This window comes from Protopterus annectens, chromosome 1.part1 (assembly GCF_019279795.1).
Source record: "Protopterus annectens isolate FY-2018-M chromosome 1.part1, PAN1.0, whole genome shotgun sequence".
Taxonomy (NCBI): Eukaryota; Metazoa; Chordata; order Ceratodontiformes; family Protopteridae; genus Protopterus; species Protopterus annectens.
In genome coordinates, this window is record NC_056726.1 from 957,383,114 (window position 1) to 957,397,133 (window position 14,020).

Below are 14,020 nucleotides of genomic sequence, written 5' to 3' on the forward strand. Positions count from 1 at the left end.
GTTTCAGGCACAGCACAGATATCAATGTGCTACATACTGAGAAGGGCATAGAGTGTGTGCAGCTTGAGGTTGAGACCTTGGGCATTGAGCAGCATTACCCTTAGTGTCTTTCCTTTACTGTGTTCTAGGGTGGTAGGTGTAGAATCTGAGTCTTGCATAAAAAAGGCACAATGGGGGTGGCAAGAGCATCATCTGAAATCCGGAAGCCCAGGGGTGACAGGTGCAAGCCGTCCCTTGCAAATCACCGTGGCCTGTCCAGCATGTCATCCCAGGCAGACAGACATTGGACCCCCTTAGAATGACACCATAGTCTAAGCAAAATACTACAGCTGATCATCTTGCCTCTGTTTATGTGGCATCATACTTGGTGAAGGTAGGATACTGCCGAAGGTCAGGGTCATACCTGCCTGGCCTACATAATCAGAGGGATCCTCTATGTCTCTTTCCATGTAGTCCAGGGAGGTACATCTCAGGTCGTTCACACCAGCATGGATTATGACTGGGTCAGACCTGTACTTGCAGTTTAGTGACCTGAGTGCTTGCATTATGTGGTGGATTCCACTGCCCGATAGGCAGCTTACTGTGACCTCCTCTGTACCTGATCTGGTGAGTGGGACATCAGTGTGTCTGACTATGGAGTCACCTATGACAAGTGTGTCCGGCATTGTGTTTGGCCTTAAGGGCTGTGACTGTTTGGCACACCAACTCTGTGGTCAATGTGTTGCATGTGCTGTGCCCTGTGGAGGCAGTTGTGTGAATGTCTGCTGTGGTGGCCACCGCCATTCTGGTAGACTTCTGATCAGAGCCTCCGAGTGTCTCTGTGTGTCTATGTGTATGATCTTAAGTTGTGACAGTGCCATGTGAGACTGGATTAAAGATGTGTGTGTGGTTACCTTCACCCTCTCTCTGGTCTTGCTAGTCCTATGTTGAGAGAGCTCAGCCTCCACTTTGGCTATATAGTTGCATCTCTCACATGTATGTGTGTTTTATGGCAGAAGGAGAGGGTTGTCAGTGTACATGAGGCAACTGTAACAGTGCCTCAATATTCCCAGGTTCACCAGCAGAGCAGGAGAGGACACTAGCAACTGATCCCTAGACATGCTAGAAGGAATAGACAAAACAATGTTGGAATACAGGGAGATATCAAGCCCCCGAAGCCACATCATAGTGTTTGAGTGACAATAGCTCCACATATACGCGTGTTTCATAGTGTCATAGTGTACTACTAGGCTATCTGCCCTAGTGCATGTATAAGCCTAGCCATAGTGATGTGGCTATTGCCACCCCTTATAGTGGTAATAAGTGTACAGAATAGATTCTGAATATTGTGCCTCTGACTTAGTAGTGACACATTATGACCCCCTTACGTAATTGAATAACATGACTGTGTCTCTGTCTAGTCTGTGCCTCTGTCTCATATGCAGTTGTCCAGATGTCTCCTGAAGAGAGTCAGTGAGGGACTCTGTCAAACATGAACTGGGATACTCTGCTAGAGTGTGAGATGCGTCTGAGTTATGACTCTGTCCCTCCAGCATGTCCTATACATGTATGTGCTGAGGTTCAAATACTCAGCTCTCATGGCTCTGGTGGATTTGGATTGCTTGCAGTGGAGTATGTCCACCAAATCCTGATTGGACATGGTCTTGTATGTCAGGCATAGGTCACCTGTAAGTATGCGGTATGACACTGAACAAAGCTGGACTTCCTCTATTCTGGAAGCATATGACATGTGTTGAAGAACCCTGATCTTCATGGTAGGTACTTTTCGGGTGCAAAGGTGCAAAAGGCAGGATCTGCCCTGTACAAAGCTGAACTAGGTGGGAACAAGGGTCCGTAGGTCAGTAATGTGTCTGTGTAAGAGCTCCATGACTCCTCCCATATCTTTGCAGACAAGGCTGGTTAAGCCTGTGTGGTGGTAGTTGCCATGGTCTGTGGAGGCATCCCCATTGTGGAGTGGGACCACTGTTGCCGTATGCCAGTGTTCAGGTACATATCCTGTAGCAAGACTAAGGTTAAATAGCAGTTGTATATATGGGTCCAGCCCCTTCTGGAGTTCACATAGCATGCAACTGGAGATACCAGCAGGTCCCATGGATGCTGTGTACTTGTCTTTGCTGAGTGTGGCTCTCACATGGACATCCAAGATGACAGTGAGGTTACATACAGCAGTGATAACTATCTTGTTTTGGGGGTGAGGGAGGCGGTAAATCGCACTGAAGCTGTCCGCCGGAATGTTGCCAATATCTGTCAGGTCACTGGAATATATGTTGTTGTGTACCAACTCTGAGCATATCCGAGGGTTCACAACCAGGTGTCTGACATAACTGAAGAAAGCAGTGTGGTTACCTTCATTGTCTTTGGTGATTTATGTCCCCAAGTTGACCTTGCATGTCTTTATGAGATAATGTAGCTTTCTACTAGTGCTGATCACAGCTGTCTTCCCTTTTGGAGATGTAGCTCTGTCTTGCATTAGTAACCCTCATCTGTCATACAGTTTGTTTATGGCTGGGGTCCACCAGACAGGACACTTTCCCTTTGTGGAGAGGGTCCTGTTTTCATTTAATTGTATGGTCCATGCTGTCTGACATCTAGCTAAGGGGAGGTCATTCTGGTTCTGCAGTTATCTTTCATCAGCATTAGAAATGACCACAACAGCCCCTGTGGGTGTACCTCATGCACACACATCCAGCACCTGTAAAGTCCACAACAGTACCTCACCAGGAGTATGACAGAGCTGGAACACATGTAATGTGTAGTCTGATTAAACAGAGTGCAGCTCCACACACTGCCATGCTGTCCACCCAGATGCAAGCTGTGCCTGATGTAGAAAGCCATGTCCAAGCTGGAATCAATGCACATGCTGCACCTTGTACAATCTGAATGGCAGGGAGCTATGCACATGAGGGACCTGAACCCCAGCACTGACATATATAGGACAGGCTGTACTGCATTATCCAAAACACAGAAGCCACCCCACACATGAGTAAACTACCAGTACAGGTTGTCCATAGAGACACTGGTTGAGTCCCTCAACAGGAATCCTAATGAGTGGATGAGAGATGGGAGGTTTACCCTGGGTATCAATGTTATGTCACAGGTAGACAGAGGCACAGTATACTAAACAAGACATATGACATGTCGAACTACGCTTACAATGTGTTGATGGACAAACACATTCTCCGACTAGCATTAGGTCAAGATACCTCTTGAACACAGCCAGCAAGGTGCTCTGCCTCAAATGGACCAGGATTGTATTCCACAGCATAGGGAGTCTCCGAGTGATAACTCCATCCCTCCAACATGTCCAACATACATCCCTGCTAAGGTGTAAGTCACCTGCACTAGTGGTTCAGGTGGATCTTCTGAGTCTGAGGTGGAGCATGCCCATTAATCTCTGTTTGGACATGGCCTCGCATGTCAGGCACATGTCACCTCTAAGCAGACGGTATGTGAGTGAATAGAGTGTGAGTGTCGTCAATCTGGCAGCATATGACAGCTGTTGGGGTTCCTTGATCCTTTAAGTGGGGGACAGTCAGGGTGTCTCCAATTGCTGCAGATGTTGGGTGAGATACAGCCAGAATAGGGCATTCGACTCGATCACCGGTCTGATAAGTGAAGAGTACAGGGGAACAATGACCCACTAGATCTGGATGTGAATCCCAGCCTGATCAGGTGGGCAATGTAGAAGGTCTTCCTAGCCACTTTAGCAATGTGAGTCTCAGAAGAATGGCGACTGTTAACCTGGGTCCCCAGGTCCATGATAACCTCCTCTGTGCTTAGAGGATTGCCACCTATATGGTAGCTTGGGGTCACCTTGCTTTTCCTGAAGGGTATGTCTACACATGTTGTGCACTCTGACTTCAGGCCATGGCCCTGGCACCAGCTATCAGTTACTGTGAGTCCCTTCTGAAGGATATCTGTGTGTGATGCACTATCCACTATGGTGCCCAGTGTGCAGTCATCTGCTAACATTGTCATCCAAAGTCCTCCCATGTTGGCCTGTACTTCTGGGAAGTACATGACAAACAATGGGGCCAAGGACTGAGCCCTGTGTGACACCACCTGTGACCAGCCTGGAGTCTAACATAGTGCCAGCAACTCTAACCCTGTGGGTCCCGTCCTTAAGCCAGTTTGCAACCCATCTTGTGACATATGGGTTTACATTTCAGTTGTTAGGGTTTTCCACAATACCTGAATGGGGTATTGTGTTGAAAGTGTTTGCAAGGCCAAGGTAGGCTGTATGGACTGCCTTTCCCCAACAATGGCCTAAGTGACCAATTTGAAGATGTCAACCCAGTACAAAAGGCATGATCTGCCCCTGACCAAGCCAAAATGGGATGGGTACAATGTCTGCATGTCCCCTATATCTTTGTTTATGAGCTCAATTATGATCCTCTCCATAGATTTGCAGACTACACTTGTTAAGCTTATGGGGCAGCAATTAACAGGGTCTGTAGAGGCACTGCCTTTGTGCAGATGTGCACAACTGGACCCTAACCAGGCTGTTGTGCACACTATGGAAATGTAAAGCAGTGATAGGACTAAAGCCCAGGATACTGACCACCACAGTGAAAGTACTGAAACACTACACTAGACAGTGCTACAGTGTTAGGTCAGTATGAACGGATGTTGACAATTGTGTGCAAAGTATCCCATGCAAAACCTGCAGGCACAGTATACTCCCTGTTTTGTTCACAAAAAGCATTTGGACAGTAACTACACAACATGGCACAGAACACACAACCATAAACTTCAGGTATTTGTTGAAGGTCACACTCATCCACAAATGTGATGGGCTGCAGGGTTCAACATATGTAAAGCCCACACTGGGCATGCTCACACACTTAGATAAATGAGACATCTTTCACACAACATGCCACGGGAAGGCTGAACTGGGCATGCTCACACACTTGGTCCAAATGTTACCCCTAGCAAATGTGAAAACACACCAGAGGATGCTCATCCCCCTTTCTAGACACTGATCATGTAAGCACCCTATAAGTATATTGGAGAAAAGGATTCTCTCAGTAATCCGAATAGCGTGCTGCGCTAATGCGTCCGTCTCTAGTGTCATAACATAGTTAGGTAGGGGTTTGAATCCAGCAGGTGACAAGTGTGTGTGAAGGGGGGTAAGTGTGTGTGTAAGTGTGTATGAAAGAAACATCCCTTTTGGCAACTGGGAAAACACACCACAGGATGATCATTCCATGTTCTAGACTCTGATGATGTCAGCACCCTATAAGTATATTGGAGAAAAGGATTCTCTCAGTAATCCGAATAGCGCGCCGTGCTAATGTGTCCGTCTTTAGTGTCATCACATAGTTAGGTAGGGGTTTGAATCCAGCAGATGGCAAGTGTGTGTGAAGGGGGGTAAGTGTGTATGAAAGAAACATCCCTTTTGGCAACTGGGAAAACACACCACAGGATGATCATTCCACTTTCTAAACTCTGATGATGTCAGCACCCTATAAGTATATCAGGGGAAAGGAAATTTCCCAGTAATGCGAATAGCGCGCTGTGCTAATGCGTCCGTCTCTAGTGTCATAACATAGTTAGGTAGGGGTTTGAATCCAACAGGTGGCAAGTGTGTGTGAAGGGGGTAAGTGTGTATGAAAGAAACATCCCTTTTGGCAACTGGAAAAACACACCACAGGATGATCATTCCACTTTCTAAACTCTGATGATGTCAGCACCCTATAAATATATCAGGGGAAACTAAATTCCCCAGTAATGCGAATAGCGCGCTGTACTAATGCGTCCGTCTCTAGTGTCATAACATAGTTAGGTAGGGGTTTGAATCCAACAGGTGGCAAGTGTGTGTGAAGGGGGGTAAGTGTGTATGAAAGAAACATCCCTTTTGGCAACTGGGAAAACACACCACAGGATGATCATTCCACTTTCTAGACTCTGATGATGTCAGCACCCTATAAGTATATTGGAGAAAAGAATTCTCTCAGTAATCCGAATAGCGCGCCGCGCTAATGCGTCCGTCTGTAGTGTCATAACATAGTTAGGTAGGGGTTTGAATCCAGCAGGTGGCAAGTGTGTGTGAAGGGGGGGTAAGTGTGTGTGCATGAAAGAAACATCCCTTTTGGCAACTGGGAAAACACACCACAACTTTCTAGACTCTGATGATGTCAGCACCCTATAAGTATATCAGGGGAAAAGAAATCCCCCAGTAATGCGAATAGCTCGCTGTGCTAATGCGTCCGTCTGTAGTGTCTTAACATAGCTAGGTAGGGGTTTGAATCCAGCAGGTGGCAAGTGTGTGTGAAGGGGGGGCAAGTGTGTATGAAAGAAACATCCCTTTTGGCAACTGGGAAAACACACCACAACTTTCTAGACTCTGATGATGTCAGCACCCTATAAGTATATCAGGGGAAAAGAAATCCCCCAGTAATGCGAATAGCTCACTGTGCTAATGCATCCGTCTGTAGTGTCTTAACATAGCTAGGTAGGGGTTTGAATCCAGCAGGTGGCAAGTGTGTGTGAAGGGGGGTAAGTGTGTATGATTCATATATCCCTTTTGGCAACTGTGAAAACACACTACAGGATGCACATACCCCTTTCTAAACGATATCACAATTATGTATGGCTTTTGATTACAGACATGCCATGTGTGTTGTGCACACACAGAATGCCCATGTGTGTGGGTTGTCCCTCACAATAATGCATGACACTGATTACACGGTTATGGCAATGAACACATGCTGTATGTGTGTGCCAAATACACATATGTACCTGTGACTTTCAATAGTTACCATGTGTGATGCCTGCCACATGTGAATACATGGTATTTGCACAGGGTAACATTATGACCGTGGTCTTCTGTGCAGATGCTGCATGTGGGATGTGTATATACAGTGTGAGATGTAGATGCTATCAGCCTAGTAGTGAGGGATGCACACCTGGTCTGGGGCATAAAGTCTACATGTTGTTAATGTACAGGAGCTGCATGTTCTCACCTGTTGTGGGAGTGGTAAGACAGTATTCCATAGCAATGCAGTGACTGCATGCTAAGAACCATTCAGCTAGGGTGTTGTAGCTACACTTATTCATTAGCATTCATTAATTTGTCGGAATCCCTGGTGAGGGTCTGATGCCAACCAAGGTCAGGGGTCTACCAGCCTGTGTCACTTGCTCAGTGATCCCTTCCATGTTCCCTATCACGTATCCCAGTGTGCGACATCCCACATCAGCTGTGGTGGCATGGACAATGACTGAGTCATGTGTCCATGCATCTGACTGACTTGTATGTTGTTGTTACAGTTTGGCCATGTGTTTCCATCTCATACATGTGATGTACATCAATGGGTAGGGGATAGGGTTGACTGTGTACATGTGGCAGCTGTGACATTACTACATGACACACATATTCCACAACTGTACCATAGAGGTGACTGACAACTGACCTTTGCACATGCTACCGGAGTATTGAGATTACATTGGTGATTGACAGCACGTAGGGCCAATGGTGAAAAAGAGACATAGGTCCATAGGTTCGTACAGGGATATCTGCCCAGGGCATGTATCCACCTAGCCAGAATGTGCGTGCCTTTCAACATGCATTGTGAATCTGTCTTGCTATGTCCTTTTCCAAGGTTAGTATACTGTGCCTCTTTCTCACAGTGACACATAAGTGATACCCAGGGTAACCCTACAATGTCACATCCAGTCATTAATATCGCTCTTGAAGATAGTCACTGAGTCAGTCTGCCTAACCTCTATTGGGATAATAATCAGGAATGAAGGGAGCTTCTGAGTTGTGAATGTGCCCCTCCACCATGTCCTATGTATATCACTCCTGAGGTTCAAGTATTTCCAGCGTGTATCCTGGTGGGATCTGGATATTCTGAGATGCAGCATGGCCATTACGTGAGGGTATGACCTGGCCTTCTATGTCAGGCACAGATTGCCTATGAAGAGGCAGTATGTCACTGAGTAGAGCTGCTGCTACTTTAACCAGTCAGTATGTGGCATCTGTTTGAGCACTTTGATCCCCTTGTTGAGGTACATATGTGGTAGCCCCAGTTGCTGCAGGTGTCTGGTAAGGTGCATGCCGACAGGTTCATCATAGTCAATTATGGGCATGATGAGGGATGAGTAAAGGGGCACAATGTCCTCCCTTGGCCTACATGTGGATCCCATGATGATGTGGCCCATATAACATGCTTACCTAACCACTTTGTCCATGTTGTTGTCAAATGGTAGAATGCTATCAACCTCGTACCCCAAGGTCCATAATTCCTTGGTCTGCACTTACTGGATTAACACATATGTGGTACATTGTGGTCACTTAGTGTTTGACAAAGGGATGACTATACTCTTTCTGTCATTCACGTTGAGGCCATGGCTGTGGCACAAGTCGTGTGTTTGCAAGAGTCCCATTTGGAGGATGCGTGTGTTAGCTGTTGAGTTGATTATGGTGTTCGGTCTGCAGTCACCTGCGACTTGCTGAGCCACAGTACTTCCATGATGGCCTGTACCTATGACAAATATATAATGAACATGACAGCTCCTAGGGCTGTGCCTTGTGGGACACCACTTGTACCAGGTTGGAGGCTGACATGGCTCCAGCAATTCTACCATGTGTGTTCTGCCCTTGAGCCACTGTGCAATACCCATAGTGACATAGGGGTTATTATGTACACTGGTGAGCTTCCCTAGAATGCACAAGTGGGGTACTGTATCCAAGGCTTATGCAAGGTCCAGGTAGGCTGTGTGGATCTCCTACCCCTTGACAGTGGCCTTGGTGACTGTTTCAAACAAAGCAAACAGGTTTGATAGGCAGGATTTGCCATTGACAAAGCCAAACTGTGTATGGTGACATGTCTGTAGGTCCACAATATCTAGATATGTGAGTTTCATGATGATCCTTGCCATAGCTTTGCAGACAAAGCTAGTCAGACATATGGGGCGAGTAGTGTCCAGGATCCGTGACAGCACCACCTGCATGTTGAAGGACCACTGTTGCTGTATGCCACTCTCTGGCCACATATCGTGTATTAAGGCTGGGATTGAACAGTGGTGTTATGTCTGGGTGTAGCTCTTCTTGTGGTTCATGTAGGACACAGCCTGGGACACTGTCTGGTCCCATTGATGCAGTGTTTATTGCTTTGGGAAGCGCATCTCTTACCTGAGCATCTGTGATGTCAGGGGGGGAAGCACTGTGCTGCGAGACATATGTTCCCTTTTGGTGTGGTGGGGAGAGAAGGCATCATTGAACCTGTCCACTAGGATGATGGCAATGTCTGTGTGTTTTATAATTTGTGTGACATATTGTATTACCTCTGAGCATATCTGGGTAGTACCACTCAGGTTACTAACATAACTACAGGCAGCCTTGTGATTATCCTCAGTGGCTTGTGGAATCCTCTCTCAAAGATGGCCTTAGACAATCATATGGGTGCCTGTAGTTGTCATCCAATACTCATCAGTGGTACCTTCACATTTTGGAAGGTTGTTGTATCATGTAGTGGCACCATCCTTCTATTGTATAGTGTGTTTATGGCTGGTGTCCGGTGCCCAGGACATCTGCCTTTGGAGAATTGGGTCATGCTTTCATATGTGGCTTCATGATCCATGCATTCCTGAATGTGTCCACAGAATGACTCTATACAGGTATCTGCAGTCTGGTCCATATTTTCAACAGGCCTTGGGCCTTTGAAGTTTTCCACATCATTTATGAGGGGTGTGCACTTGCTTGACATGAGCTGTTGACAGACGTGCCGCCCTCCAGACAGAGCAAGGGGAGGGTCACAGTCAGCTACCTGTTGGGATGTACCTCCCTGGACCACATGGAAAGAGACACAGAGGAGCTCTTACAGCACCCACTCAAACTCAGGTCTCCCACACAGCCTTCATGCTGACACAGGAGAGTTTAGATTACTCTGCAAACACCATCATACTGGGTGATGCCAGCTACCCAAACATAGACTGTGAACATTACACAAGCCACAATACCCAAGCTCTAAGGTTCCCATTGATCGGACATTCTTTGGCTATGGAACAGGTAACCAACCTTCCCACAAGAGGGGCAGATATAGTAGAGCTGATCTTTACAAACATGAGTACAAACTGCTCACCACTGGGAGTATATCCCTCATTGTTGCAATCAAACCATATACTAATCACACTGGAGTTCAGGATCCCCCACATATGCAAACCACCAACACATCGATGTGTGTGTGTGGGAAATGTCCCTATTAGCAACCGTGACAGTATGGTACAGGATGCAGATTCCCGTTTCGAAACAGTGATGATGTCAGGACTGTAGAACGATACTACCTGTAGTATAGTCCTCAAATAATTTGCATGGCGCTCTGCTAATGCGTCTTTCTTCAGTGTCATAACGTAGTTAGGTAGGGGTTTGAATCCTGCAAAGGGAATGTATGAGTGTGGTTTATGTGTGTGCACTATGCTGGGAGGGTTAACTGCCTTTGCCAACTGGGAGAACACACTACAGGGTGCACATCCCTCCTCCTACACACAGATGATGTCAGCACCCTCTAAGTACAGCATTAGTAAGGATTTCTCCAACTACTGCAAATAGCACACTCTGCTAATGTGTCTGTTTCTACTGTCATTGCACAGTTAGGTATGGGTTTGAATCTTGCAAATGGAAAGTATGTGTTTTACTGTTGGTGGGGTTAGTGTGTGTGCACAATGATGGGGTGGGATGTGGCTTTTGCCACATGGGGCTATGCACTGCAGGGTGGTCATTACCCTTAACAAGCAGTGATGTTGATAGCACCCTATACAAACAAAACTACAAAACAGAAGGTGGTGGTACTGATAACACATGTAAGGTAACACTTCTTCAAGTAATGTCCACAAAATGGAGTAGGATAATCAAACAATTCTTTTATTCTATACAGACAACATGACAACAGACAACTAACTGCCAGTACTCAGTATAGTGTTACATGCTACTGTAACACGCACATGTACCGAATATACCTAGATAGTGTTCTGAAGCCTGAATGTGGCAAGTGTGTGGATGTGGGATGTGTCTGTGTGTGCATTTCCGTATGGGAAACATGTTTGCTGTGGCAATCAGGGTACTACAGTACCTGATGCACATTACATCTTCCAACTGATGAGGTTGCCTGAACCCTGTGAGTACAGGTAGAGAAGGGGATGCCAGTAGTAAACAACATAGTGCACTTCTGAAATGTGTACCTGTCATGTATCAACAGCTACTCATGTAGGGTGATAAATAATGGGAATGGCAGGTGAGTGTGTGCATCTGTGTGGGTAGCAGGGTGTGTATAGATGCATGTGTGACAGAACAGATACATGTAGCTGAATCTACATAACAGCACAAGATGCGCATTGCCATAGTCAATGTTAGCATGTGATGGTGTGCAGCTGGTACACTTTGTTAAGTAGTATGGGTGCAGATAACAATTGAGGACATTCATACAGTTACTGCAGCAGGACTGCTGGGATATACACACATTTATACTGCAACAGTCAACAGTTACCAACATGTTACTACTTATACACATCTATGTAGTCACCCTGTGCATCAGCAACGTGTTTACCTTTACCTGCACCCGATGTTGTAGTATGCAGGAGGTGGCACAGTGTCATCATATGCACAGGGTGTGGGTTAGGTATGCCCAAGCCGGCCACTGGTAACACCAATTGACATGTGTGTGTATGTGTGTTTGTGAGGGGCAGCAGTACAGGGTGGACCGTTGTTGGTGCAGTGTGTGTGTGTATGTGTTTGCCCTAGGTGTTAGGTTTCCAGGTTTCTGCATGTGTGTAAGCACGCACACAGTCCCACATAATGGCTGCCATGTACAGGGTTTTGTGGACAGCCACAGACTGCACCTGTCAGGTCATCCAGATCAGTGTCTGTGGGCACGGACACGGTACCTGTGCCTGGCAGGGTGCTACGGGCCGTATCCGGTACTAACCCAGACTGGGTACTGTCATCGGAAGCAGGGGTGTGTTGACTGGACACAGTTCCCTGTTGGGACTGTCCAGAGCCACGTGCACATGGTCTCCTGGGGCGTCTGGATGACAGCACAGACCCAGCATTGCTGGGGCTGGTGCTGGCACTTGAGGCGTGGGCCTGTTGTCGTCCGCGGCCACTGCCAGCTGGTGCTCTTGCTGGCATACGGCCACATCGACGTCACAAACGCACACCATCGCCCTGGCCCATGGACATCTGGTTGTGGAGCAGCTGTTCTATGCCCCCACAACGTCTGTCAATGACATCTGTGAAGTTACGGATAGCATTCGCAACATCATGCATGCCGTCTGTCATGGCTATGCGACATGCTCTCAGCTCCCTCAGACCCTGTCTGGTGTACCTTTCCATACGTGCCTGTGCCTGCATGACAGTTCTAAACATAGTGGAGGTTGACATACCTCCTTGGGCACGTCGGCCAGAGGCAGTACGGCCACGGATGCCCCCACGAGAACCCATGGGCGACTGTCTGCATGGTACCATTGGAGGCCTCTGCACATGGCTGCCTTGTGAGGATGCATGTACCACAGGTACCACATTACCCTGATCTATGCCCACTGCTGACTGTCCATCACCTAGGGACAATGGTGACAAAGGATGTAACGGCAGGATGACTGTGCGCATTGACAGGGTTGAAAGCTGTGTACTGTCAATTGGCTGACCAATGGCGGACCCAGACACACCTTCCTGCACCATTACAGACATTTCATCATCATCAGTACCTGGGGCACAAGATTCAGGTTCCCTGCTGCAGGTCACCAGAGCAGCACCAGAACCTACGGGAGGAAAACATGGAACACAGATTACAATCTCAATACATATTTGAAAGAGATGCACTTCAATACTAATGCACACATTCAGAAATGGACACATGCACTCATGGACACTAACACACATGCACACTTGGGCACAGGCACACTTGCACACATGCACACCCTACAGTAAACACACACATCAGTACCGTGTTACACTACTCAATTTACTACCTGTCAATTACAGTTATTGTGAACACAGTCACCAGCATGTCTACTACAGAGTTACACTACTCTTCCTAGTTTTATAAATTGTTTTACAGATAATTTTAAAAAGACTCACCAGCATGTATGGCCTGCCTCATTGCTACATGGGAGGGACCTGGAAGTGTGAAGAGAGTAATGTCAGTGGGCACATGTGTGCCATTCATTTTGCACATGATACAGTACAGTAGTACACTAGTTCCCTTATACACATCAGCTGCACATCATGTCTGTATATATATCATGATGACAGATACATACCACATGCATGAAGTAACAGCGTACAGAACAGTCATATGTACATACCAGGAGTTAACTCTAATCTCACCCTTACCTCTCTTCAAACGTCAACTCAAACTGTACTTCCAAACCCACTGGCTTTGTTCTTCTTGGAGTCCAGGCTAACGTCCCTCTCCCTACCCTCTCTTCACCTTTAACCCCTCATTGTGCATAGAAACTAGCTTCTACCCTGTTTCTTTCACCTTGATGTCCTTCTATGCTCTGACCTACTTCTCCCATCCCTCCCACCTCCTCTTGACTGTCTTCCTTCTTTTCCTCACTTCCCTTCTTGACTCCTGCCTCTTCCATATCATTGTATCTGTCATACTCCTTCTACTTCTCTACCCTTCTGAGCCCTATTATGTATATGGCTTTTGCCTTATTGCATAACCATTATGCTTTAGGTAGGATTGCTTTGAAACCAACGGTACATTGTGTATGACTCTAAACTGTTTGACTTCCTTACATGTATGTTGATTTAATTAACAGGCTGGTGTACAATTCTATTATGTTGGCTGTCTGTAATGACAACTTGTCTGTCTGCCTTTATTACATTATGTGTGGAGCTTTTCTCCACAGGCCTCTACTGAAAATGAACTTATATCCAGCTAGACTATCTGGGTCAACATATGTAAAAGTAATAACAATAAATGAATATGGCATCTTACCTGCACGCTCGCTGTCTTGCTGCTGTGTGGATCCAACCTCCATCAGGATGCATGATGGTTGCTGTTGTTCTGGGGCT